Here is a 25,865-nt window from a genome sequence, read left to right on the forward strand (position 1 = left end):
TCTACTTAGTGACTGTTTGAAAGAGAGGGGCTGTGCTGCAGCCCCGGTAGGTGACCTGAGTGCTAAGATGTCTCACAACTCAGCTGCTACGGCAGTTGTTGTGCTGCCGAGTCTGCAACCCCGTGACGGCTCCGCAGAGTGAACAGCTGGTGTCTGAGACCAGTGACGTGAGATGTATTCCAGAGACTAACATTCTCCCAGCTCGCTATTGACACATGGGACGGGTAAATGAGATTTACTTTGGCATCTCATTCACTTCTCAATCCATCTTAGCTAGTACTTTTCTTTTCTCCCCTCCAGCCTGTGCATGGAAAGGTCAATCAGTTTAATTACAGATGTTAGACACACACGTGCCATTTGCAGATCTGCTCAGCATGCTCAGCAAATGGAACTCTGTTGCACACTCCTGCCTTTGGCATTGAATGTAATAGCAGGAGGTTTCTTACTGCAGCAAAGAAACCTCCCCATGTTGTCACTGGACTAATAACAAAAAACAATAGATAACTGAACTGAAGCGAGTTTTAATGACATTTCTGCAGCTTCGCTAGGACTGTCAGAATATGCTCCAAACATTTATTAAAGTTCACCGCCTTCCTAAATAAACATTGACATCTCCATTTTACAGATGTAGAATCTGAGTCAGCAGACCGCTTCCACACAAATCACACACTAAAGAATTCCCTGCTCCTGCTCTGGGGCAGCAGCCCATCTTTGTGCAGCAGAGCAGGGGAACCCACGCAAGCACTCAGACCGTCGCCTGCACCAGGACGGCTGTGGCATATGGATCGGAAGGCAGCTGTGGTCAAGTTATTCTATTTCTTTAAAGACCCTGACTCCCGCTGGAGGTGAGCGGTTGGACAGGGAATGGTGTGCAAAGTTCTGCCATTTGTTAAGACAGTCAGCCCAGCACTTTGCCACCTGTAGTTGTCCTGCTAATCGCTCCAGTGTCACTGCTGAAGAAAATTCTTCTGACAGTACGGGTAATTTTAATACCTGTCGTTACTCTCCACATCCCAGTTCTGCTCAGTACTCCCACACTCGAGACACTTTGCAAAGTACAGGCACAAATGATTAGGAAGCTACAAATGGTCTACTGAGACTGGTACACTGTTTCTGTCTCTTTGGAGAAACCCACAAAATTCTACAGGGGTCAAGGAAAACAAACAAACGTTAGATGCCTTAGTCTTTGGAACTGATGCAGTACAGCGTTCCAGGAATTCATACTGCAGTATAAACTTCACTTTAAAATACAGGATTCTTTAAACATTTTAATTGCATCCTAACCTTTCATTAATTGGGCTTTATGCAGCGAACGACATCACAATAATAGGTCTGCAACCTCTGCGCAGAATGCAAATGGGCTACAATCAGGGGAGAGCACCTGAGCATGCCAGGCCGCCCGCCGCTGCGGGAGCTGATGGACTCATCCAGCACAATAGAGAGTTCCTAATCATCCTGTGGCCTTTGTTTCACTGGATTTACTTTCAAAACAAGAAACATCTGAAAAGCATTCCCCACACACCACCGATTTTGGCACTGACTCATCAGAGAGGCACACAATAGCTCTGGAAAGTGATGGCTTTCAACAGCTCTGAAAAGTCACATTTTAAATTTATTTCCATAATAATGAGTCTAGTGAACAATTTTGTCAGAAAGATTTATTTGCATACCTCACATTTATGTTTTCATGTCATTTTTGAACTTCCCATAAGCAATGGATTTTGCGGCGGCTAATAAAAGTGGCAACCCCGAGGGCAGTGACTTGGTTTATGGCTTCGCTGCACGCGCGCAGCCTGCACCTGGGCAGCAGCACTCGAGGGTCCTGCCCTGCGGGATGCTCCGCACCTCTCCAGCCACGACTGGAGCTCACCTGTCCCTGCCTGCAATGCACAGAACCCGCAGGATGAGGCCGCAAAGCACACCGTGTGGGGAGCAGCTGGGGCAAACCCCAGCTCCGGCACGTGCCCTGTGCACCCGGGCAGGTTTTAGTCCAGGTTTTAAGGCCAAGGTCGTCCCAGCCTCCAGGAGAGCCCAGCTCCCTAGGGTGGTCCTGAAGCAGCTGCCCCGCGAGCCTCCCCGAGGGGCTGCGAGCAGCACCTGAGACCCTGCCCCAGCCCTCCCCACGCCGGGCTGGCTGCAGGCGTCCCCCAGCAGAGACTGGTTGTCCCGTGGGCATTGTGGTGCCATTTGTTCTAATTCATGTTGACATTTCATTTCACACGCTATTAAATGAACCTCTTCAGAAGGATGAAACAGAAATTTGCTTTAGAAAGGAGAAAAATAACATGTGCTTTAGTACAAAACAAGCTCATGATTTATTTTTCCGATAATAGTTAACATATACGGCGCAAAGCACCCGGTCAGCCTAAAGCAGCACCGCTCTGTTGTTGGCAGTACTGTACCTGGTGACTATGGCAGCGCAGCCACCAAGGTACGCCACGTTTCGGTGCTTCTATTATTATTATTGCCATTTTTAAACCAGTCATAGTATTTCTAAGTAAACTAATTTTTCCCTTTGTTTGTAAGACGAGTTGAAATGCTTTCTGTAAATACCCAGTTTTGTATCCATACTAATACAATACTGGATAATGGAAGGGCAAGTCTAAGGGAACTTAAATGAATCATTTTTTATTTGAGCAATTTAGCAATGACATATTATATCAATCACCTCTGTACTGGGTCTGTAGAGTAAGCAGATTTCTTGACACATTTTATACCTCTCTCTGAACAATATAAAATGACCTTAGGGATGGAACAAGTTGCTGAAGGCAGCTGTGAATCTCTCTTACTGGTGGACCAGAGCAAGGAGAGGAAGGGACGCCTTGCCCAGGCAGCCTGGGACATGCTGGGACAAGGGCTCTGAGAGCGCTGCACGGGCCGGGCTGCTGCCGGCCAGGATCGCAGCTCCCAGCTGGGGGGCATCACCCCCGAACACACAGCCTGCTGTGAGCAGCTCTGGGAAGCATCACAGGAGGAAGGGCTCCTGGAGAAACAAAGCTTCCTGCTGCTTTCCATGGGCCTGAACTCCCAACATGGTGCATTTATCTTCTGTGATGATTAAATCTTAGCAAAGTTATTAATACTGAGTCGGCTTCATTGTAACATGTTAAAAAATACGTTTTCTTGCTTGTTTAAAGAAAACAACCCCCTTTCCCCTTCTAAATCTGCTTTCATATGGGAACTGTAATACTGAAAAAATGCTGAGAAGGGGCCATTTGTATATGGCTGATCAACAATTTTATGAATACTGTAAAAATACATCTTACGGGGATAAGTGAAGGCCATTATTTGCAGAAACTACACAGGTTCACGATGGCAATACATCAAAGCCCATTTTTACTATTTGATCACTACGAGTTTACTTTCTTCCATCATATTTATTAGGAATATGATGGGACCGATGGATAATTGAAAATCACCCATAAGCCTCCGTTACCTCCGCCTGTTTGTCAGATGTACAGACGAGCATAAATAGACACAGACACGCAGATTTCTAGGTTGGAAGAGACCTCAAGATCATCAAGTCCAACCTCCGACCTAACACTAAGTACTCCACTAAACCATATCGCTAAGCTCTACATCTAAACGTCTTTTAAAGACCTCCAGGGATGGTGACTCCACCACCTCCCTGGGCAGCCCGTTCCAATGCTTAATAACCCTTTCGGTAAAGAAGTACTTCCTAACATCCAACCTAAAACTCCCCTGTCGCAACTTTCGCCCATTCCCCCTCGTCCTGTCACCAGGCACGTGGGAGAACAGACCAATCCCCACCTCACTACAGCCTCCTTTAAGGTAACTGTAGAGAGCGATAAGGTCGCCCCTGAGCCTCCTCTTCTCCAGGCTGAACAAGCCCAGCTCCCTCAGCCGCTCCTCGTAAGACTTGTTCTCCAGACCCCTCACCAGCTTGGTCGCCCTTCTCTGGACTCGCTCGAGCACGTCCAAATAAGTTGGTATCATGCTATACGTAACCGATAGTTGCTCGTATAGATAGATGGACATTAAAATCAAGAGGTTTCCAGTAACATAAGTTTGCCATTATTCCAGTGACATTTTCTCTGATAATAGATCAGCTGGAAAATTGACATCTATATGCGTGTGTGTACGTATGGTGCCAGAGCTGCCGGGAAGGTGCTGTGTCACTGTCTGAGAGGTGCTGGGAGCGTGCAGGGAAAAGGACAGCGCCACGTCTGTGCCGTTACGCACTGCGAGCAGCGCAGCCCGGAGCTGTGAACCCTCACAAAGCTCTTTGGCCAGCGACGGCAGAGCTGCTCGCAAAGCTCTTCAGCAGCTGCCAGCCCAGCTGTCCCGAAGGGCCTCCACTGAGTCCTCTCCCTCAGGCCCGACAGCCGCCATTTCCACAGCGGCCTACGCAGGGTGGGCCCGGCGAGGCGCCCTGCAGCACCCGCTGCGCTCACCCGTACCGCACCACGGCTTCCAGAAGTGCTGGAACCGCTGTGGAGAAAACACTTCTGAGACGGGGAACAATTCTGAGGATGACGTGAACTTGTACTCTCTCCATTTTTAAACTGGGATTATGTCATGTAATATTCTTAAAGATATTCCCCAGAGCCAGTCACTTTTACAGTGAATAATATCTAATCACCCATTTCTTCCCATGTAATATACTACCGCCTTTTAAATTTGTCGATCTAATTAGCTCTTTCCCCTAACACTTGGTATGATTAAATCTGTATTAAAACGTTCTGTGCAGCACAAGAGCAGACACACCTGAGCATTTACTAAATTTAGCAGAGGACAATATTTAATGGGTTATTTTTAATGGATGCTGAAATTGTGGCAGAAATGAATTTTGATTTGAATTTCCTCAGCCTCCTTATTTTTTCCTCAGCTCTCTTAAATTGTATATCAAGCAGATTAGAAAGAATAATGGAGAAACCTACCTGCTACCATCCATCAAGTATCTCTCAGAACTAAATTAACAATGAGCACTTTATGCAAAAAGAGGTGGAAGAAAATGGGTTTCTTTATGCTTCAGCTTCATCATCTTGTAAGACGTGTCAGACTAGACACACTTGGACTCATCTCACAGTTTCCATGCAGTTTAAGCAGGGCACGCACAAGTGCTGGAAGCACTGCATTCAATCCGAATTTAAGGAAGATCTGCATGTATTTGGGGTAGTTAAATTGCTTTGCATGAGTGGAGCAAAACCCCTGCACTCTGCCAGATCCGCCACCTGACAGGGAAAACGGTTGCGTGCTCTTCCCCAGGGCCAAACAGGGCTGCCAAAAGCTTCCCTAAGGCTACAGTGCGAGGGAGCGGAGACCCAGCAGTTACCTGAGCCGTGCCAAGGTGCAGTATAAGGGCACTGCACGGGTGCTCTTCGATGGGACTCTCCCCTTGGAGCACCCTGAGCACCTCAGGCACAGCGGCCACGCTGTCTCGGCCCCTGGGAACAGGGGCATCTTGGGGCTGGTTCCTTTGCTTTGTAGAGAATTTAAATTACTCACAGCAACTGGCGACTAAAGACACAAAGCAGGAAGGATGGATGAAGGAACTATTAGCTCAGAGAAAAATGGGGTAAAAAGCTGTGATGAGACCTTTTCCAAATCCCTTCGCAGTCATTCGTTAGGCAGCAGGATAGGAAACCATGCCTGTGTTGCTGGGGGCTCTCAACTGCCTTCAGAAAAGCCCACAAAGGTCTTTGCGTGCCTCTAATTGGAATACTTTCTGTTGTCAGTGCAGGAATTCATCTGAGTCGTGTTGTGCAGGTTGAACGTCAGTTCTTGGCCCATTTAACTGTACAGCCACCTCTTTCATTAGAGTCCACAGGCAGAAAGATAACCAATTCCATCTTCATAATTACAAAGACATCCACAGCAGGAGACAATAAGGTTGTTTCTTACGGAGGATTTGAATTACTTCAATTATCGTGTCTGAAGCCTCCCATTCAGGGAAGCGTGAGGTTTGGGAATACTTCAGAGCAATCAATTGTACCTGATTGGTTATATTCAATAAAACTAGATGGGAGAATTTTTTTTTGTTCCCTTTAGGCAACACAAGCTCGTAGACTTGTAAAATTTCTGTGCTCCCTTCAGGCTGTCACTTGAACACAACAAAGGCACAAGCTGAAGAAGGGGACGCTAATATTCTGGGTGTATTTAGGCTACTTCTTTCTCAAATGACAGTTCATCCTCACACTTCATCCACAGAATTCAAAGAGTAGTGCTAAGGATGTCAATGCCATTACCCTCACTTTGTAAATAAAGAAACTGAGGCACACAACGGTGGCAGAGTTCTTCCTAAGCCAGGCAGCCTCAGGGGCTCAGCTCTGACTGCCAGCCCAAGGCATCAGACCCGGGCACAGGGCACTGCCCTGGGGAGGGCTGCACTTACCGGTTCCTTCCTGCAGCCTCCATTCTTGTCTGCTACCCAATTCCGACTGCCAGATTTATTTTTCTTCAACATTGGAGCAATGTTAATTGGAACTAAATGAAAAAAAAAAAAACAACAAAAACTTTTCGGATTTAAAAAAAAAAAACAAAACTTTTGATTTAAAAGAAAACTGAGATTTTCATGTTATCACCCATTTGCCTTGCAAAATGTCTATGCAAATTGCCTTTGTCGTGAGGGGACTTCGGGTGCAGAAGAGGTGCTGGGTGAGCCCTCGCTGCTGGCTGCAGTTCCAAGTCGCACGGCAAGGAAGAACGGCCTGATGGTCAAAAGATAGATCTGGCATGGCATTTGGATTGGTCATGGCTTTATGCTCTCCTACAGGTCCCTATCAGCATATTTTACAAAATTTTTATCACCAAAGTGATGGAAAAGGACCCCTGCATAGACAGTAATTTGGACAAACTGGAGTGCCCTCTGCCTGCTCATAAGGGCAGGTGCTGCGAGGCACTGGTACGCTTTGCAGAGCGGCTCAAGACCCCATGTGGAAAGTGATCTGGGAAAAGGAATCGCCTTCATTCATGTCATACGGGCAGAAGAAAAGGAGATCCAACCTGTTACTGTGTAAGGCCATAGCTGGCTTTCAGCACAGCGCAGAGTGGAGCAGGAAGGTGTCATGAACCCCACCCCTGACCAAAGGACAAACCCATTCCCAAAGCAGATTCGTTCTGCAAACAAAACCCAGCCAAGCCGAAGCTTGATCTCCAGTACTAAAGAAGTTCTCACGACTCTCATTAAAATGCACTTTTTCTTCCTTTTCTCTCTGGTAGTCAATAAGATAAACAATAGGCTAGTGGAATATAAAGAACGTGCTTTGTGCATTGTGGATTCACAAAAATGCTTTACAGCATTAGAGAGCGAACACAAAAACTGAACTGATGATGTGTTTGTTTCTGTATAAATATGTTTTCCTCTGGTGTCACTTTTGGCACGGAAGAAAAGAAACATGTTTCCTCCTAAACATTTCAAAATGGCCAGAGGATTTAAAGTGAATCCTCATTAAAACATTTGTAATCCTGTCTCTAGAAGGCATACAGAAAAATGGATATGCCTCAAAAACCCATGACACGTTAATGTGTTGGTTTTTTTACATAATCCACTCCTATTTAGCCAGGCATCTGACTTGTATTTAATTTGAAGCATGTACATGAGTTCAGACTGGCTTAAAATTCCACATTGAATAAAAACTCTTCAGTGTGTTCTTCACTGATTCGAGGACATAGCTGTGAACTTACTGTTACCTCTAGGAGCTGCGACTGACGTTAAGAACTCCACCAAATCTCCAAACATCTTACTGGCTCCTAGGTTATTACATTCCCTAAACGTTTCCCCTAAGAAAAGATTATTTTTCTCTTTGTTCCCACCTCTCATCAAAACCCTAAGACCTAGTGGGACCATCCAGTTAAACTGAAATTAGATAATATTTTCATGTCTGTTTCTTCACTGACCCCAAAATTTCTTTTGGGGAGATAAGAGAGTTGTTCTTTTTGAGGGAAACGTGTATTTACGAAAGCTACAATTGCTTTGCTCATGAGAATGCCATGCCAGTTCAGCACACCATCCTCGATCAGCAAAGCACTTAGGCAGCTATTTCATTTAGGCAGGTGTTCAAACCCTATTGCCTTAAGCAAAGCAGGTATCTAAGCAGGTTGCCATGCAGACTGGTTTCAGCATCAGCTTTGCTGTACTCTGGTCTGTGGCTTAGCCCTTTGCTGGTAAGCTGCTTAAGACAGCTCTGCTGCCTCTTTCAAGAGCTGGACAGAGAAAGTTGCAGAAAGTAATATTGTGCACTCCCCAAGGAAATTAAAGTGGTCATGTTAGAGCTAGCTTCTGCGATGGAGAATGAAAGATGCTTGCAGTACCAGTGAAGTATAAGATATTGTGAAATAGGATTGTGGCTTTTCAGAGCTTCAGCTTGAGCAGGAACTATCGTATCTACAGACAACCTTGCAGTCTGCTCCTACATTTGCTTTGCAAAAAGGAGGATTTAAAGAAAAACAAAAACTTATTTCTTTACTTAAGTGTCACCTGAAAGTTTAAATTTAGTTATTAAAAAGTCTCTCTATACTTCTACATGCATTTTTAAATATAGTCATTAAAAATAAAATAAAACCTTAGCGTGATCCACCTTACATAACTTCCTCCACAATTTAAAAATAACCCGCACAACTTCCTGGCACTCCGCGTGCATCACAGCAGTTACCAAAGAGGCAGGTACCCTGCCTGCAGTGCATGCAGAACTCATGCCTCGCCCCGAGCTCAGCTCTCCCTTTGCAAAGCTTCCATCTCTGGGAACTGAACCCCTGCACCCCACGGCACGGCTCTGGTGGTGCTGGGGCTGTGCCCAGCTGCTACCGGTGCCCAGCCCGACCCCTGCCTCCCCTGGAGGGTCCCTGATGGTCCCTGGTGCCGGACTCCCGAGGCCAAGGTAAATGCACACACGTTGGCTGCGCTGCAGGGACCTGTTCTTTCTGCAGGTGGCATTTCTTTACTTGCTGCAAGAACATTTAACATTGTAAAGAGCTGTTTATGTCTGGAGCTAGAAGCAGCATCACTCTGCATTGTAGGTTGGCTCCTGGCTAACTGAATTACCAGAGAATCCTAAATCTTATGTTATTCTGGTCCAATAAATATCAAAGTCAGGGAAGAAGCTCATGAAGAGTCCCAGGAGTACGAACACAAAACAAAGCTATCTTTCTATTCATGCTGAAATCAAGCAATGCATTAATAGAGCTTCGTAAAATCTTCCATGTATTGCTCTGTAGCTGAACCCTGCACTATCCACCCAGGAGTCTGAATGCTCTTCTGTTCCAGCTAAAGATCCCAAGAAATTCTCAGAAGCAACCAAAACCCCAGGAAATCAGTCAGAATTGCAGAGTGGAAAGGAATGCCCACATGAGAATGATAAATGCACTGAAAAATAAGGAGAGCAAGGATATACATCAACATAGGTATATAAATCATGTAGATGTGTGATTAATTTGTTATGCCAGCTATGCCTGTTGAACTGGTAAAGCGATACTAAAATGTGATTGAGGGACTCGTTTGAAACCCTAGACAAATCTCGCAGGCCTTCATCCCTGTCTGGAGTAAGTTATTACAGCTCTGCTCAACCCACCTAAGTTGACAGTTCATTAGGATCTAGCCCGTGGTAGCTACAGAGAACTATTACCGAGCATGCATCAGACCAAACATCCAGCACACTTTATTCTCCATTTCCCAACTGTGTCCTCTCCCACACCCATCCGAGCTCTGTCCTCCTGAGCAGACACAGCTGCTCCAGGCATGCAAACGAAATCCACAGCGCGCAGCAGGCAGGGAGCATGGCAGGGCTCGGACCTCACGTCCTCCCAGCGCGACCCGCGGAGCTCGGCTCCGTGCCGCTGCTCCAGCCCCGAGCCAGGTGGGACGAGGCAGGGAGCCCTCGGCGCCCGCCGCCAGGCTGCTGTGTCACTGCTCGGCTATTTATAGGCTCCCAGTTGTATCCAGGGAACCGCAGGATGTTGACTGTTTTTCTTCTATGAATAAAACATGGATATTTTCCTGGCTGGAGAAGCTGAGAGCTGCTTGAGATTTAGCATTTTCCCCTCTGATTGGGCTGATCAGCTGAGCTGGTTACTGGTACTTCAGACACAGGGAAAGGATTTCAGATTTGGTCTGAGAGAACGTTACAAACACGAGGTCAAAATGTCCTTTGCTGTGACAGAATGTCACTATCCTATCGATATTATGAAAAAAAATGATAAAAATACAGGAAATTTGCCTTTTTCTTTCAGATAGCATCATTTTTTCCATTTTTTTCCCCTGATGTCAAAAGATAAGCACCAAGCCTGCTTGGGGATCTCTGCACTGCAAGTTCGCTGCAGCTCTGTCTTTAACATCTGTAAATGAGAGGTCCAGTTGTGTACCCAACTACACAAGGAATGGCCCAAATATTTTACTCCTCTCCTGGTTAAGACAGTTTGATTTGTTTCCTATTGAAATCCCCATTTCTGCACACTCCTTTTGTTAGAAAACATGAGACCTGATACATACTGCTTTATTGCAGCCTTGTGCCACCCTCATGCTATAAAGTTATAGCAGCATAAAGACAACAGTTTTTCAAGGACCTTCTCCATTGGATCAATGGACAGACAGATGACAGGACAAACAGGAGACTGTGTCCCTCAAGCACGCTATGTCCTTTTGTTCATCAGTGTGGATACACATCCTGTTACCTGCAAGTTACCACGTCCACCCCAGCTCCTCTCCCCCTGTTGAAAAATTAATTCCAAGTTTCCTGCAGTGGCACCTGAGATGTGAAATGACAAAAAGAAGGTCAGTTTAGTGGATACATTTCTCCATATAGTTTTGAAGTAGGTCAAGTAATATAGGGCTTGGCATCGCTCTCAAAGTAATCATAACTGGAATTAAATTTAGATCTCAGTAATGAAGGTGCTTGAAAAGTCAAAAACTCCAGACCTGTTTCTGTGGCCCCTCCACCAATGTGGGCCCTCTTTCCTGCAAGGAGCAGGCCCCTGACTCTATATTCATCTGAACGGATGGTCAAGTGTAGCACTTCCATGGCAACTTTCATTGTAAAATTTCAGTTTATTTATGAGCTTCTATAAAAAACACAACCTTACAGCTACCTCTGCAAGATGAATAAATATCATTAGCCTCTGCTTTTACAGCTGAGGGCATTGCAGCATTGGAAGATTAAGTGAGCTGCCAGGGTCTGTACCACAGTGGTGTGACCAACCCAGAGAGAGAACCCAGACTTTCCTGGTACCTAAGCTACATTAGTCGGAAAGCTTTATTTTCAGGTTCAGAAAGGCTTAACTTTAACATGTAATTTTCATGGTTTGCTAAACTGCTTGGTTTGAGTTGGATTCACAAAAAGAAAAAAAAAGAAAAAAAGCAGCACGAGAAGTCTCTTTTGTGTTTCAAACTACTGTACATTAGAAACCTTGCAAGAAGAAAGCCTGACCTAATGAGATTACCCAGTCTACTATTTTCAGGGCTAACCACACTAAGGAAGAACAGAAAGGAAAACACATTACTGACTGATAAATAAAATAAAACTCATTTTCTGATTTATTCTGTAAACTAAAACGCTAGAAGAACCTCTAAGGCTATATTAAAGCTGAGAAATATGTAACAGCGAATCAATGTTAAAGGCCATCTCAGCATCCTTTTATCTAACCAGGATTGTAAACACACTGCTACATTCCCAAAGCATAAAATCCATTTACACTTTGCATACTTGAAAAGAAGTCTAATGCATTTTGAAAGCCACAAACTTAACTGCATGCTTCTCCCATTTAATAAAACAGGACTTAATAAGATTTGCAGGAGGCATAAAAGGCAAATTGAACCCTATAGTTGAGCATGCAATTTCAGGTTCCCAGCAGAGAGGCAAACCTAGTGATGGGGAAAATGTAACACCAGAAGGATCAAAGCAGGATAACAGATGACCAGAAATTTCAAGAAAAAGTCATGACATGTAGACTCAGCACTCAACTTCTTGCAATACTTCTTTTGACACTTAGCAGGTGATTCGTAACGGTGACAAAGAGTCAGTTTCCAAACCCAGTTCTCCCAGAAGGATTTTACATCTCGGGGATAACTGCACTTCCCAGCTACCCAGGTCTTGTTACCTTTGGGTAGCAGAACCAGACAACCAAACACTGGCTTTCTTGGTTAGTGCTGCTCTCATCATCAGGCACAAACACGGCTTCCCTGAGGGTGCTGGTCCAGCCTCAGGACTCGTGCCTTCCCCCTGCTCCGGCCACTCTCTGGTGGCAGTTCAGCCCTTGGGGCTCAGGGCTCAAGACATCCAAGACCTGCAGTCAGTTATGTACCTAGGCATCCACCCACCCATGGACATGACCCCTAACAATCCAGGGCTTTTGAGATGTCTTTGCGGACACCTTGTAGGGCCCAGCAAAAGCTGTACGAGTACTGAACAGGGAGCTCCTCACCTCAGAGCCCTCACACTCTGGCCTGCTCTCAGGACTTACACTCGCACTATCTCTGTGAAGCCTACGATGCTGGTAAAGCCTAAGTGCAGGTAGTACTTCTCCCTCTGCTGAAAAGTAAAGATGCAGACGTGAAGCTTAGTTTGAAGGGATATATACACAGCAGCAAGCTGAGAGCTTACCCACAAGTGGTGTAACGCACGGCACAGGCTCCATGACTCAACACAACAGATGCTCTTCATACCTGCCTGACTCTCTGTGCTGCGATCTGAAAGCTTTATGGTAACACTGGAGCCAGAGATGTCAGAAGAAGACAGAAAGGCTCCTGGAGCCTCAAGCAAGCCCTGGCTCAGGCTGTCAGAGGGAGGAACTGGACACCAGCTTGGAGTCAGTACATGAAACGCGCACACACAAAATGACAGGGGTGCTCCTGCACCCCTGCGCAGTCACCGCAATGCCTGACGTTAGTTCTTCCCCTCGCTGCCTCCCCCTCCCAGAGACCTTTCAGCAGCTCTGGGAGCCAAGTGCTGTTCTGGGAAATGGCTGCCAGCCGTGGGCAGGTGTTACCAGGACAACAGGGATGAGGCCCTGCAGCCCACAGGCAGGCCCGGACGGGAAGGGGCAGGGGGTGAACAGGCAGGGAGCCGATTGCTGTGGAAATACCCGCCTGGGAGGGCGTGTGGAATTACCAGGGATAAGGTTTGTCCCTTTTCCCTTAATGTCTTTGTGAGGGTGCACCAAATTCTGTGTTCTGGTCCTGACACAAAGTTCTGAGCTGCGCAAATACATCCAAAAAAATCGGGGTTCCCTGCTGCAAGCTGCCTCACACAGGAAAGGATCTCTGTGGAGCTTCTGTGCTCTGCCTCTCGTCATTCCCCTTCTCACCCTGCTCCCATCGCCAACCCCATATCCCAGGGTGGCAGCGGGTGTTTCCACGGCAACACGACATAAAGCAATCATTTCCTCTTACACGGTAGAAATGTTGAATGGCTGAAAAGAATCGGCTTGGGAAAACCTGGAAATTCAACTAAAAATAGGAAAGTTAATAATGGAAGGTGAGAGTGGAAAGCTGCTTGGGGACTTCAGACCTTTTCTGGAGGCCTTGTGCCGGCTGAATGCAATTGCTGCCTCTCTTTTTCCACTCTGAGGAGAAGAAAGATTTTGTTTTCTGGTAAGATGTGAAGCACCTCTGGCAGCACTGTCCCTTCATTCAAACCTATTATTAGCAGTAGCTCTCCTAATTCTATTTTAATGAAATAGAAATGATTCTGAGGGACCTAGAGAGCAAGCAAAGAGAGGCAGAGCCCCAGATCCCCCTAAGGAACAGACTCACTTGAGAGCACGCACCGTTACAGCAAATGGGCATAATTTGTGCTCTGATGTCCTGCGCAGCCTTACAACAAGTGACAAATCAATCATTATACAAACATCCTTTGATAATCAGTGTGGTTACATTAATTACGATAAATGCTTTTAGCAGCTGCAGTATGTGGACGCAAAGCATAATTTCATAGGAATCACATTACCCTACTTTTCTCTTCAGGTCCTGAAAAGTCTCTCCGAAATGTTCATACTTCAATAGCTGGATTCAGAGTTTATAATCTGCACTTCCAAGTGTTTAATTGTAGAAAATGCAGAGTCCATTACTGTTACAGTTATTAAATATTAAGTAACATTCTTTGCAAAAAGACCCATTACCGCTTTACAAATTACAAATATACCAGAGGACTATATCAGTTTCCCGACCCAGGGGATTAATAGTAGCAGTTGTTGCACAGCAACACGGTACAGCAGATTAGGACCTCACCTAATGAATAACACTGCATCCAATTGAAATTGCAAGGAAATTTAGCTTGCCAGAATGCAATTACAGAAGTTTAAATCTGATTGGATCACAATATTTCTGTATTCTTAAAAAGTGCATCTGTGATGAGTGGTAGAGAGCAACAGATGAGGAGTGTGGGTTTCCCATTGGCCTTAAAGTAAGAAGAAAGAGGGGTGGGATATGAAAGCCTTTGAATTAAAGTGACAAATTTTACAAAACTGATCAATGGATACATCTTCACATAATTAACCTCTGGAATTCAGTGTCACAGCACAGCATTTAGAGTAAGAGTTCAGCTTCCTTTTCAGAAAGACCAGACATTTCAATCAAAACCAGGAATTGATGGTCAAAATAACACAATATGAATTTAGAAAAGGTTATAATTCTTTTGAATTAAGAGAGGAATGTCCTTGGTGGTAGGTTTTCCATCACTGCCTGCTCAGGGGCTCTTTTTTCAGAAGCAATTCACATTTGTCACTGTGAATGACAGGATGCTGAACTGAACGGGTTTCTGGAGTGACTGCTCACAACACTGCCTGTGTTTTTATATTCCCTCACATCCTAATGATCGCAAGGGGTCAGATCCTTGGTTTTATGTCTTATCATGGAGCTTTAAGAGAGTCTTTCAGGGGATTTTGGTAAAGCAGAACAGCTACATTAATTGTGTGGGAAACAGAAAGCACATGTTTTGGCACTTGCTGCAGCATCTGTGTTATTTCTGCATTAAGCCTACTGCTGTGAAGAGGATTTCAAGTTCAGTTCCATGCTAGAAAGACCCTGGTTGTTTGGATAGTAAAAAGAAAAAAGAAAAAAATGGAAAAAGGGCACAGCCTAAATATTTGGATAGGCTCTAAACCAGTACAGAGAAAGGAAGGAAGGGCGCAGGAGTGCTGCCTCCTGAACGCAGCACAACAGCTCCTTGGCGTTTGAGCTGCGATTTTTCATCTGGTATGGACAGTGCAGTCTAGATGATGGAGCGGTTTGACAAGAGCCTTGATATTTTAGTGTTAAGGGAAATCAAAATGAAAGAACGTGCAGGAAGGCTCCATCTGAATTACAGCCTGGCCTCCCTGAAACAGAGGAATCACAACGCAGACCACACAACTGGCTGGTCCCAGCAGAGCCTCAACAAGGAGCCTCCTGTGAGCACCCAGCTGGGAGTTTGTATGATAACAGTCCTGGGGCATGCTGGGCCCCCTCCAAAGGGAGCACAAAGATGATTACCAAAAGTGCCATATCTAAACCATAAAGATAAGTGGAAACTCTTCTTAACGTACTATTTAGAGAGGATTTCCCCCCAGTATTAAAGACAGAACTTTCATCAAAATACCGAGAACCATAATAAATTATGAGTTTAAGCATCCTATTCTCAAAGACTTCATACTTCATGAAATCCATTTTGCAGGTTAAGGGATTCACCTTATTTGAAGCATGTAGAGAAAGACTTTGTGGAAGGATTTAGGAAAACGCACAATTTGTGTTTTCAGGATAAAAAGCCCTGCCACTTCAAGATAAAGGAGACAAATAAACAAGTCTAAGGAGAATCCTGAAACACCTCCGTGAGATCCCTACTGCTGTCTTTCACTACCTTATTTCTTAGGCTTTGGTCAGAGCCTTTTCTTTTCTCCTCAATATGAGATCCCCTGAGGAACCGGTGTCCTCAGGTCCTCGGAAATCCAGCAGTCCTAATGGGCTGTCCCCACCTCCCCCAGCTGTGTCTTTCAGGGTTACAAATCAGGACAGTTCCAATAGTTATAGCACTTTTTACCAAAGAGGGGCTTAACCCTGTATTTTCGTCAATTTTCCCTAAGCCTCTTGGCATTAGAAGATCTGAAAATAAACCCTCTTTCATATTTGGTGTGGTTTTGGAGTCTGATTTAGAAATGGTTTGAGAAGAGCTTTGTTCTCCCTTTTTAGCCTTTATATCAGTCATTTTATCTGATATATGATAAGCTCAGATGAGTTTAAACTGATTCATCCTATTTTTTAATGTTTAAATGTACTCTCCTGAAGCTCCATCATAATGTCACATACTTTTAAAATGAATAATTCATCCTGCCCACCTCTTCTGAAATGCCAAAAGGATACTGCGCCTTACCAGCTAGAAGCAAATACCTTTAGTAAAGAGTACACAAGGAAACAGCGTAATTTAAGAAATAAAACCAACCTGAAATGCACCACTACAGATCTCAATACCATGATCTCATGTAGGAGAGCACAGATTAAAACCCTGAAGGGAGAGAGAAGGGACGGTTCAGAACAGAGACTCAATTGTTCTTTGCATTAGGCACTGATTGCTCCGTGCTATGTGGCAGGATTCAAGAAGTACCTGAGAACCACTGACAGGTGCAGATAAGACTCTTCTAGCAAATGCCTGTCAAGGAACTGTGTAAGAAATGACATTGATTTTATCCCCATGCTGCTACTATTTCAGGGGGAGCCTTTGTCAGTTCTATTTTTAGCCGCTATATTATGTACCTTGCTAATAGTCAGGTAGAGTTTTGTCAATTTTGAACCCAGCAGGGATCAGGTTAAGACTCTGGAATGAATGCCACTTTGTGCAAAACTGGTGTTTGCCAACTGGAATAAAACACAGGTATAATGAAAGAAACCCAGAGAACTTTGGATAACAGGCAGAGGAATTTCCCACAGCCATATGGCACAATGGTTTCCTGCAGTCACTGTGCCATGGCACGCCCATGCTGAGGGCTCAGCACCCTGAAGTCTCTCTCCCAGCACCAGCCTCGAGGCAGGGGCAGGCGGGTGCTGTGCCTGGCCTCCAGCAGCCCCTCGTGCCCCTCACACGCAGATTTCCTGCACAACAGAGCACTCCACAATGCTGATAAATGCACGTTTATGTAGGCTGATATTTGGGGACCTAAATCTTCATTCATATTTCTCAACTGTTTTATGCAATGATATTTTTACTAAATCACAGGCAAAACACAAGACAAACTCTCCACTGGAGATGCTAGAGGCATCTGACCACTTTTGCTGAATGTTTGCAGCACTACTGAGAACCCTGTCACCCTCAGGACCCCATTTCAGACATTGGCAGGAAGAGTACAGCAAGGACAGACTTGAACCATTCAGCCTTGCTTTTGTGGAGACGGGCTTTCAGAAAGCCAAGCAGCTCTCCAAACACCTTATGAGTGTGGAATAAATAAAAATTAAAGCAAAGTAAAAAAAAAACTGTAAAAACTCCAGAGTCATTTTCCATCAAGAGCCCCATACTGCTCATCAAACATTGAAGAGCAGTCTGTGAATATCTGAAAAAATGACCTCATTGTCATTCTTCAAATCTTCCCTTCAAGCCTCACAGCACAGCGAAGCTTGCAAAAGAGCACCAGATGAATCTAGACTGCTGTGGCCACACATTTTCACATTCACCAACATCTTTTCACTCACAACTATTTTTCATGTGGTTGGAAAGAAAAGCGAATGTGTCAGCAGAGCCCCTGAACACCCACCTGGGCTCCTTCTAATGTAACTTGTGCAGGGAAGGAGAGCAATGAGGAAAATGGTTTTAGCACCGTGTGCGAATCTTCCAGAGTCTTAACTACATACCCAAGGAGCTAAACCACACAAAGCATCGCATTGCTACAGGTAGTTCCCAGATAGCCCTAATTATCAGCACTTTGGGGCAGGACTAAGTGAGAGGTGCTTACACCTCGACAGAGGACTCAGTTCTGTAATGCCTTACACACGATTGAATCTTCATTGGTCTCCAATTAATCTCAGAGGGCTGACTGCAAGCACTCTGAACCCTGGTGAGAAATTAACATGTGGGGGATCCCTTCAAAAGTAGGGTAAGAAAAAGCAAAGCCCTAAAGCAGAAGGTGTGTCCCGAACCCCACGCAGAGATCTGGCAGAGAGGGCAGGCACAGCACAGGGTGGTCACAGGCAGCGCTGAGATGGGCGGCGGCGACAAATCGCGGGGGACTGCGGTGTCTCCAACACAGATCCCCGGCAAAAACAATGCTTGTTCACATTGTCAGCTCCTGATCAGCCTGAGTCACACCGCTTTCCTTTCAGACGCTGGACGGCTCCCCAGGGAGTATTAGCAGGGTCCTGGGGCCTGTTCTGAGGTCAGGCAGAGCGGTGGAAGTGGCGCAGAGCCCGTCCTGCACCAGGGGGACAGGTGAGCTGGGGGCACGGGCCTGGCGCAGAGCCACCAGGGTTTGAAGGAAACTGTGTGATATATATCTGTATGTATGCGTGTGATTGCACAGTGCTTTCATAAAGCCTGTAATACTGATGGACACAGGGCAGGGCGAGTTGGGGTCAGATTTTTCCTTTTCCTGTATAAATCGTCACTCAGCAGTGTCATTTATAACTGCATATAAAAGAAAGTTACTCATTTCAGAAGTCTTGCTAGACTCTAGACACCAAAACACCCAATGGGAGAAGCATGGCAGAATGCACTGGTAAATAAGCACAGGATGGGATGCTGAAGACCAGGGATTTATTAACAGCTTTTAAGGCAAGAAGGGAACATTATGCTCATCCCTAGTATTGGCTGTTCAATGTCCCAAGGCAAGAAAAACCCTTCTACTTGCAGACATGTCACGGCTCACAACTGATTTGCTTAATTCTGAAATATACTAGTGCTTTCTATCTAGCTCTGTAACCCCTTTTTGCTACCATTTTTTATTAGGTGACTTGGTTTATTCTAGTACCAGCCTGCTAGGGGAGTTACCAATAGCTGCTAAGGAGATATTCTCAGTTCCAGAAGTCTCACAATTCAAGAGGAGGTGATTTAAAAGTGGAAGGGACCCACTGTGCAGATGAAGAACAGGAGCACACAGACTGACTCCTGAACTATATATACCGACCTCTGTTCCAGATCCAGCATTGATTTAAACAGTGCTTACAGTAAAGGAGGCACTTAAGTGCTTTGCTGGATGACGACTGGGACACCAAAGGTCTTGGTGGGTTCAGCCCAGCTTTTCCCTGTGGTAGCTAAGTCCCTTTTGTTACATTTTGCTATATTTCTGTCACTTGAAGGAGAACATTAAGCCTTGTCTCTTACTAGCCGTCTGCAAAGAGAAGTCTAATAAAACTCTGTAATGAGTTCTCACTGCAGAATTCTTACCCACCATCCACATTTTGGACACCTTTCACCTCATATGTCCATAGAAAATGACCTTTCCTACATCTCATGGCTCTGATCTATTAACACTGAGTTCTACATTACATTCACACCCCCCATGACATGACTTAAATCTGAACCAAGACAAGGGTAAAGGGGGAGGGGGGCGGGATCCAGATTTAGCTTCTTTGTAATTGATGATTCCATTTAAGAAATAGAAAGTACTACTCAAGAGAGGATAAAAGATACCTTCTATAGGAATGCATAAATTTACAGAGGGACACACAGCTTTCATGACTCATAGGAGGATTTACTATCTATATTGCCTTTTATCATGACAGCTTAAAGCTCATCTGCTGCAAATGGTTTCAAATTAAATTTCTGGGGTATGAACATGCAGGAAAATGATCCACTGACTACGGTACTGAACCTGGGGTTTGTCTGTGTTGTGCAAGTTGCTCTTTTGCTCCAGAGCCTACGTGACCACAGCATCTTTGTACCTCAGTTCACCACTAAGGACTGTGAGTCATCCAGCTGCTGCAGTTATACCGATGAAGTAAGTTAATAAGAGAGACAGGGCAAACATCCTGTTTTGTTCTTGATTCACGTAATTGGCTAAAAGCTTAATTAACCAGCCTTCCCTCCCTATAGGATGGTCTGACTGCCATCACTTACCATACGTAAAGCACTACAGTGTCACTAAATACTGTTCTTTATATTAAAAACTTGTATCGCAACATCACCGTGATAACTGTACCTCCCGCTGGCAGCCTCGATAGAAATGCCAGAGATGCAACAGGGCCTAGAGACTTAAATACCCTCTCAGCTCCAGAGCTGATGCCTTTCTCACTAACACACGTTACTGAGGCTGTGCATGGCACAGAGCTGATTCTTGCTGAATCACTCGGAGGCTTTTTGCTGCTTGTAAATTACTCTCAGCCCGGCTGCTTCCCTGCCACAAGCATTAGCACGCAGCATCTCAACCGAAACATCCAGCAGGCAAATCCTAGCCTGTGAATTGCTGTCATGTTCTGCCCCAGTAATATTCCTCTTATTCCTAAGCCTACGACTCGGGTGAGACGCATGGCACCCCCAGCCACCAGGGAAGGGCTCTGCTTGCAGGTGCTCCAAGCACTCCATTCTGGACTGACTGCTCAGAGGGGTTTACAGATGCATTACGAGACTTCCAGTTTTCGCAAACACTCATCTCAGTAGCCTGGATGCAGGTGAAAGCACCTCAAAAGATGACACAGTCGAGGAGAACATCTCAGCTGCCACCGCAGCGTGTCAGGTGTTTCATCTGCTGCCCTCGCCCTTCTCCACTGCGAGCAGGGGCTGAGCTTTGCCCCGGGGCTGCAAAAAATCGCTGTGTTTGACAACTGGGTGAGTAATCACCAGAATTCCCTGCTTCGCCCTGATCCCCAGCTGAGTCACTGGGTCCCTGTTGATACCCTGGGCTGGGTGACTCCTGTCTAGGAGGCTGCCAGGGATTTTTGCCATGTGGCAACAAGGAGATTTGATTAGTTGACTGTTTCCTATTTGTTTTAATTAGTAGTTTATTAGCCATATGTTAAATTGCACATTTCAACTACTCAGCAGCGTTACTGGAAGTCAGAAAGTGTCTGGATGGGGTTCTGTTGCCTCCTGAGCCACGTGGGTTTTTGCTTTGAATGTAATGGCACATGGTGGGAGTGCACACCTCCATGGGTGCCCTCCCCATCTCCTCCTGTCTTATCTCACTGCATCTCTCCTGGCACCTTTGTCAGCAGGAGGCAGGGAGCAGTGGGCCTGGTATTCACAGAGGTCTGCTGTAGGACCCCCACTGATCTCTGGGAGAATCGCCCCGATGAGTAATCCTGTGGTGTAGCAGATGAGTAATCTGCCTGGGTAGCAGATTAACATAAGCTTGAAATCTCTGCACTAATCACACTGTGGTGCTTGCACCTCTTTGTTTCTGCATTCACATCAGTCAGTCATATAAAAGTTAATAGGAAACAGATCAAGTCATAAATAGCAGTAGATTCCGTTTTAAACTCACTACAGCATCCGCAGAGATCTGAGAGCAGTTTACACCCAGCCCTAGTGCACAAGCTTTTACCTTGGACACATCCTGCCACCGAGGACTGCTACTGCTGCACGCCTTATCATCACGCAGCTCTCTCCAAAAATAGCTAGCCAGTTATTAAACAAATCCCATACACCATCACACTTCTCGTCAGGAAGACACTAGAAAGGTACTCGCAGCACGTGGCTAAAAGCAGCCTCAGAAAGCTCTGGGTAACATGAAACGTCCCAGCCGAGTGCCAGCGAGGTGCGGCAGTGCCTGACCCGTTGCTCCCGTTGCCCCGCTGTCCGCAGGACATTTCAATGGCATTTACAGACTTTGATAAAAAGTTCCATTTTCCAGTACAGCTTCAGGTTTTACTACTTCTGCACACAGAAATGCATGAATGCTCTACTAATTTTACCCTTGACTACTTTTAGATTTTCATATTCTTATAATCCTTCTCCATTATAACACTACATGTCAAAGTAATTGCATAGAATTAAGCACCAAATTCTGGTTTACTGGCTAGGCTAATTTGTTTAAATTTGTTTTCCTTCCCCCCACCCTTCTGAGAACTGCAAACATCTTTTTATACAATTATCTTGATGGCCTCTCCATGCCAATTTTACTCCTTCACAGAAATGTTAAATATTTAGTTTCACACTTGCACCTTCTCTTGGAAAACATCTTTAAGTTAGGTTAACTGGTTCCCAACGTAGTTTACAAATGCAGGTTCCTAGATGTTTAGATTGACATTTATATTCTTTTTCCATCATTTCATGGCTTGTAATGGTCTAAAATGCAGTACCTGCACCCTCAGATACTACATTTCATCAGCATGTTACTCTGATTCACTCTTATGCGCTTGCTCCTTGTGTGGGCTCAGATCAATTTTTAGATTCTAATGACTGACACATTTTTAAAACACATTTCAGCTGCATGCTTACAATAGATCCCAGGTGCAATTTGCCAGTGCAGATGACTGCAGCCCCAAACACTTGCCATTTGCAGTAGGAATGCTGAGGAGCGGGTGCCCACAGCCATGCTGCTGGTGGGCACCGGGGGGGAGCCTCCCACACCCCGACAGAGCTGCTGCCCCCAGCAGCTGCCCACGCAGCCCCCAGTCCCTCCAGCAGCCCTGGGTTGAGGACACATCTATGTCTTTAGTAGATAACCCACAGCAGGGCAGCAATGCTGTTTGCCATGGCTTAACAATAGCTTTTCTTGAGCTACCATGTTCCACTGCCCTCAAAGCAGTTAAACATCAACCTATTAACGCTCCCTGTCCTTTCCCCAGCCCGAGGGGCTGTGCCATACATAGCCACCACCAGGGGCCATGAAAACAAGGGAGAATGTTTATTCTGAGGGTGACACAAGATGAGGCTGTAGAGCTGCCCATCTAGCATAAACCAGCAGCAGCATCCCTCCCTGGCCTTGTGCCAAGCGTGGTAACATTTTGTCATCTGCGCTGTGACAAAACAGAGGCGCTCGCTACAGGAGTACTACAAGTGGAAGGAGATTTTGATTAGCAGACCCTGGAGAAGGAGTTATATCCAGCAGCACATCCCAGAGCTTGTTCATACTGCTCTTCCCTTGCTCAGATCAACGTAGTAAGCCCAGGCCCGCGCACAGACGTATGGCCTTGCCTCGCGCGCCCTTCAGCTGATGCAGCACCCTGAGCCCTCCTGGCTCCTTGGCTCCCTGCAGTGTCACTGCATCTCCAAGCCATCACAGCCCGCTCCAAGACACTCGAGTCACAGAACTTGTACATGACACCAGGGGCAACGAGCTCTGCCAGGGACAGCAGGACATTCATCACCACGCTCTCGATGGCTGTGGTGCCCCTCTGCCACACCAAGCATCGCAAACCTCTTGATGCTGAACTTCTCAATATGCCGAGAACACTCATATGTTCCCTGGCTCTGCTGATGGCCTCTCCCCGTGAAACGAGTTCCACCCTTCCCAGCTCGACCACTCTGTGATGCAGAGGAACCGCCAACACTTCCTATGGCACAAGACCCATGGTTGTGCAAAGACGCAGTGAAAAAAAACTTTCTCCAAGAGCTGAGGAGTTTCATATTTATTCTCCCTGGTATATGGGAGATTATAACGTCGCTGGACATGTTAGTAAACACTGACAAATGGGACAAAATGTGGAGTTAATCCTTGAAGCCTGCTGAAACTAAATATTCTGTCCAATTTGCTAACAAGTACAGATAGAAACACACTCTGTGGCCTCAGAGTAGTAATATTAAATATTTAAAGTTACTTACTAAATACACAAAGGGTCTGAACTTCCAGCTGGTCGTTGTAACATGCAGATTCCGAGGAAGTACACAGAAAGGAAGGCAAGCCAGCAGCTCAGCCCGGGTGTGAATAACTACAAGTTATCCTTCAGCTGGAAAATAAGACAAATGAGACAGTATTAAAGCAACAGATTAGAAAAGATGCTCCCTTTATTAAAAAATAGCAGTACATTCTTTACATTTAGCATAAAATCTGCTGTAATTACCTAGCAGTTGGAAAGCAATTTGCAACAGGCTTTATTGTTCAGCATCTGTACCAAATTCTCAGGGAAACATCCACCAGGGAATAAAGTAAAATGAGATGTGCCACAGTAACTACAACATTTAAATGTTTTTACAATGGAAATTTCAGTGAGGCTTAAATGAGCTACAATGCAATTCTACATTTGTGTTGCCGTTTTTTTGTTTTGTTACTTAAGGGGCTCTGGGTTTGACTCCAGCTTCTCCTTCTCCCGTGTATACACACACCCCAGGAATGTTATAATCCACACCCACACTAGTAAGGTTATATTACCAAAAAAAAGTTACTGTAAAAAGAAAAATCAAGTCTGTTGCAGCCATAGAACAAGAAACATTCTAGCAGGTACCACCACCAGGACTTCATTATTTATCAGTTCATGTATCTCTTTGGTTTTAATTTCCACAGTAAAGAGAAACTAAAAAAGCTTGTAACAACTAATGACTTGCAAATTCACCACAGCATCCCAGAGGAACTATTTCCTCCAGTGGAGAGAACTGGAGTTCACACCAGGCTTTGTGGATGCTTAAAGGAAGCTACATTTTACTCCTGCTTACCCACTTGTAAATCTCGCCTAACCCTACTTCAGCTGACACAGGCAGTAGAACAGGATTGTGTTGGGAGTAGATAGCTGAGATTTAGTTTTGCACCTCCCTGAGGCACGGATCATACATGAGAAGCCAGTCAGGAATTCTTGTCTGTCTCAGGTGTTGAAACCTGTGCCATGCAGGAAAAGAATCCGAGCCTGATGTTCCTCAGACTGTTAAGTTCCCAGGGGGCCTCACACGTCACATAACTACCACCTTGAATTCACTGGATACCTGTTTATTCCTTCTTTCTTTTTTCTCACTGATTAAATAACATCCCTTCTGATTTAATTTCAGACCATCAAATAAAATAGAAATGCATCTTTGCAAGGAAATACATCTTATGTTGAGTTCCAGCCTGAAGCTAAGCAGTATAAACAAATTCAGCCCTTTCAGTAATGAGGATGTGATTGCAGGAGTGCTTGGAATTAAGGAATATTAACAAATTCCCTCTATTTTTCTCCCATCTAGAATTACGCTTCAGAACTCTACCTCGTGCTTTGCCACCCTACATGATCCTGCCCAATTAGGCTGTGTGCCCTCAAGCCTCCAAGCGGCTTATTAGTCTTACAAAATGCATAGGATTAAAAGCGCATGTCTAAGCTCTACAAGGCTGAATTTTACTCAGCATGACTGCATGGATACAAATGAGAACAGAATTTGATTCTATATGTTTACAGTACCGTACAAAATGCTTTAACATGCTATATAAATATAAAGCGAGTTCCAAGAGGAGGAAGTTAATGTTCACGTCTCCTTTCAGATCAGGAGCAAAGCACACTCAAATGGGGTATCAAAGTCTTAGGCAAAATAATTCCCTCAATCAACAAAAAAAGGAAAACTTCAACTAATGTTCAAAGAAATGTGATGAGCTGTGAGCGAAAGGAGCCCATGTAGATGTGATGATAGGGGGAATGTGACTGTGTGCTCTATGGGCTGGTAGGAAAGCCAGGAATAATAGAGAGCAAGGAGAATCAGACAGACATTTACAAAAGTCCTAGACTTTATTCAATGAATTATTTAAAGTCTATTTCTGATCCGGCACAGGAGTTCACTTGATCTCCTGAAGGAAGCAATGGGAGCCCCATCACTTCTGCCATTCAAAACTTGAACGAACAAAGCGGTAGGAAATGCACAGCCCAGTACAATCACCCAGTGGTGCAGGGCAGAATTACTGGGCAGCCTCTACCTGTTCCTCTGAGCTACATCTCCCTCTCAGAAAGGGACTGCTCTTCCTCCAAGCACTACACCAGACTTCTGTAGTGACACCGATCGTTCTGTCTGAGGGGGACAACACTGCTTCTGTTTCACAGGAAATGTAGCAGACACCAGCAGAAGACACGGTTTGCCTGGTTATTTATCGCACCTCGTGTGCACTGAATTCATGTGCACCTCCTG

The 25,865-nt window shown here is 45.3% G+C and overlaps 1 protein-coding gene and 1 long non-coding RNA gene across 7 annotated transcripts in view; one reads left to right on the forward strand and one right to left on the reverse strand.

The window, feature by feature from the left end:
• KCND3 (potassium voltage-gated channel subfamily D member 3) overlaps positions 1-25,865 on the forward strand; it is a 121,978-nt gene that overhangs the window by 24,185 nt on the left and 71,928 nt on the right. The window lies entirely within an intron of this gene.
• The window catches only part of LOC121059301, a 101,254-nt gene that overhangs the window by 15,351 nt on the left and 60,038 nt on the right, over positions 1-25,865 (reverse strand). Inside the window, exon 2 of the long non-coding RNA XR_005814477.1 lies at positions 23,610-23,734. This is a non-coding gene — a long non-coding RNA (uncharacterized LOC121059301). The remainder of the gene's footprint in view (positions 1-23,609; positions 23,735-25,865) is intronic.

The sequence above is a fragment of the Cygnus olor genome, chromosome 24, assembly GCF_009769625.2.
Source record: "Cygnus olor isolate bCygOlo1 chromosome 24, bCygOlo1.pri.v2, whole genome shotgun sequence".
NCBI lineage: Eukaryota > Metazoa > Chordata > Aves > Anseriformes > Anatidae > Cygnus > Cygnus olor.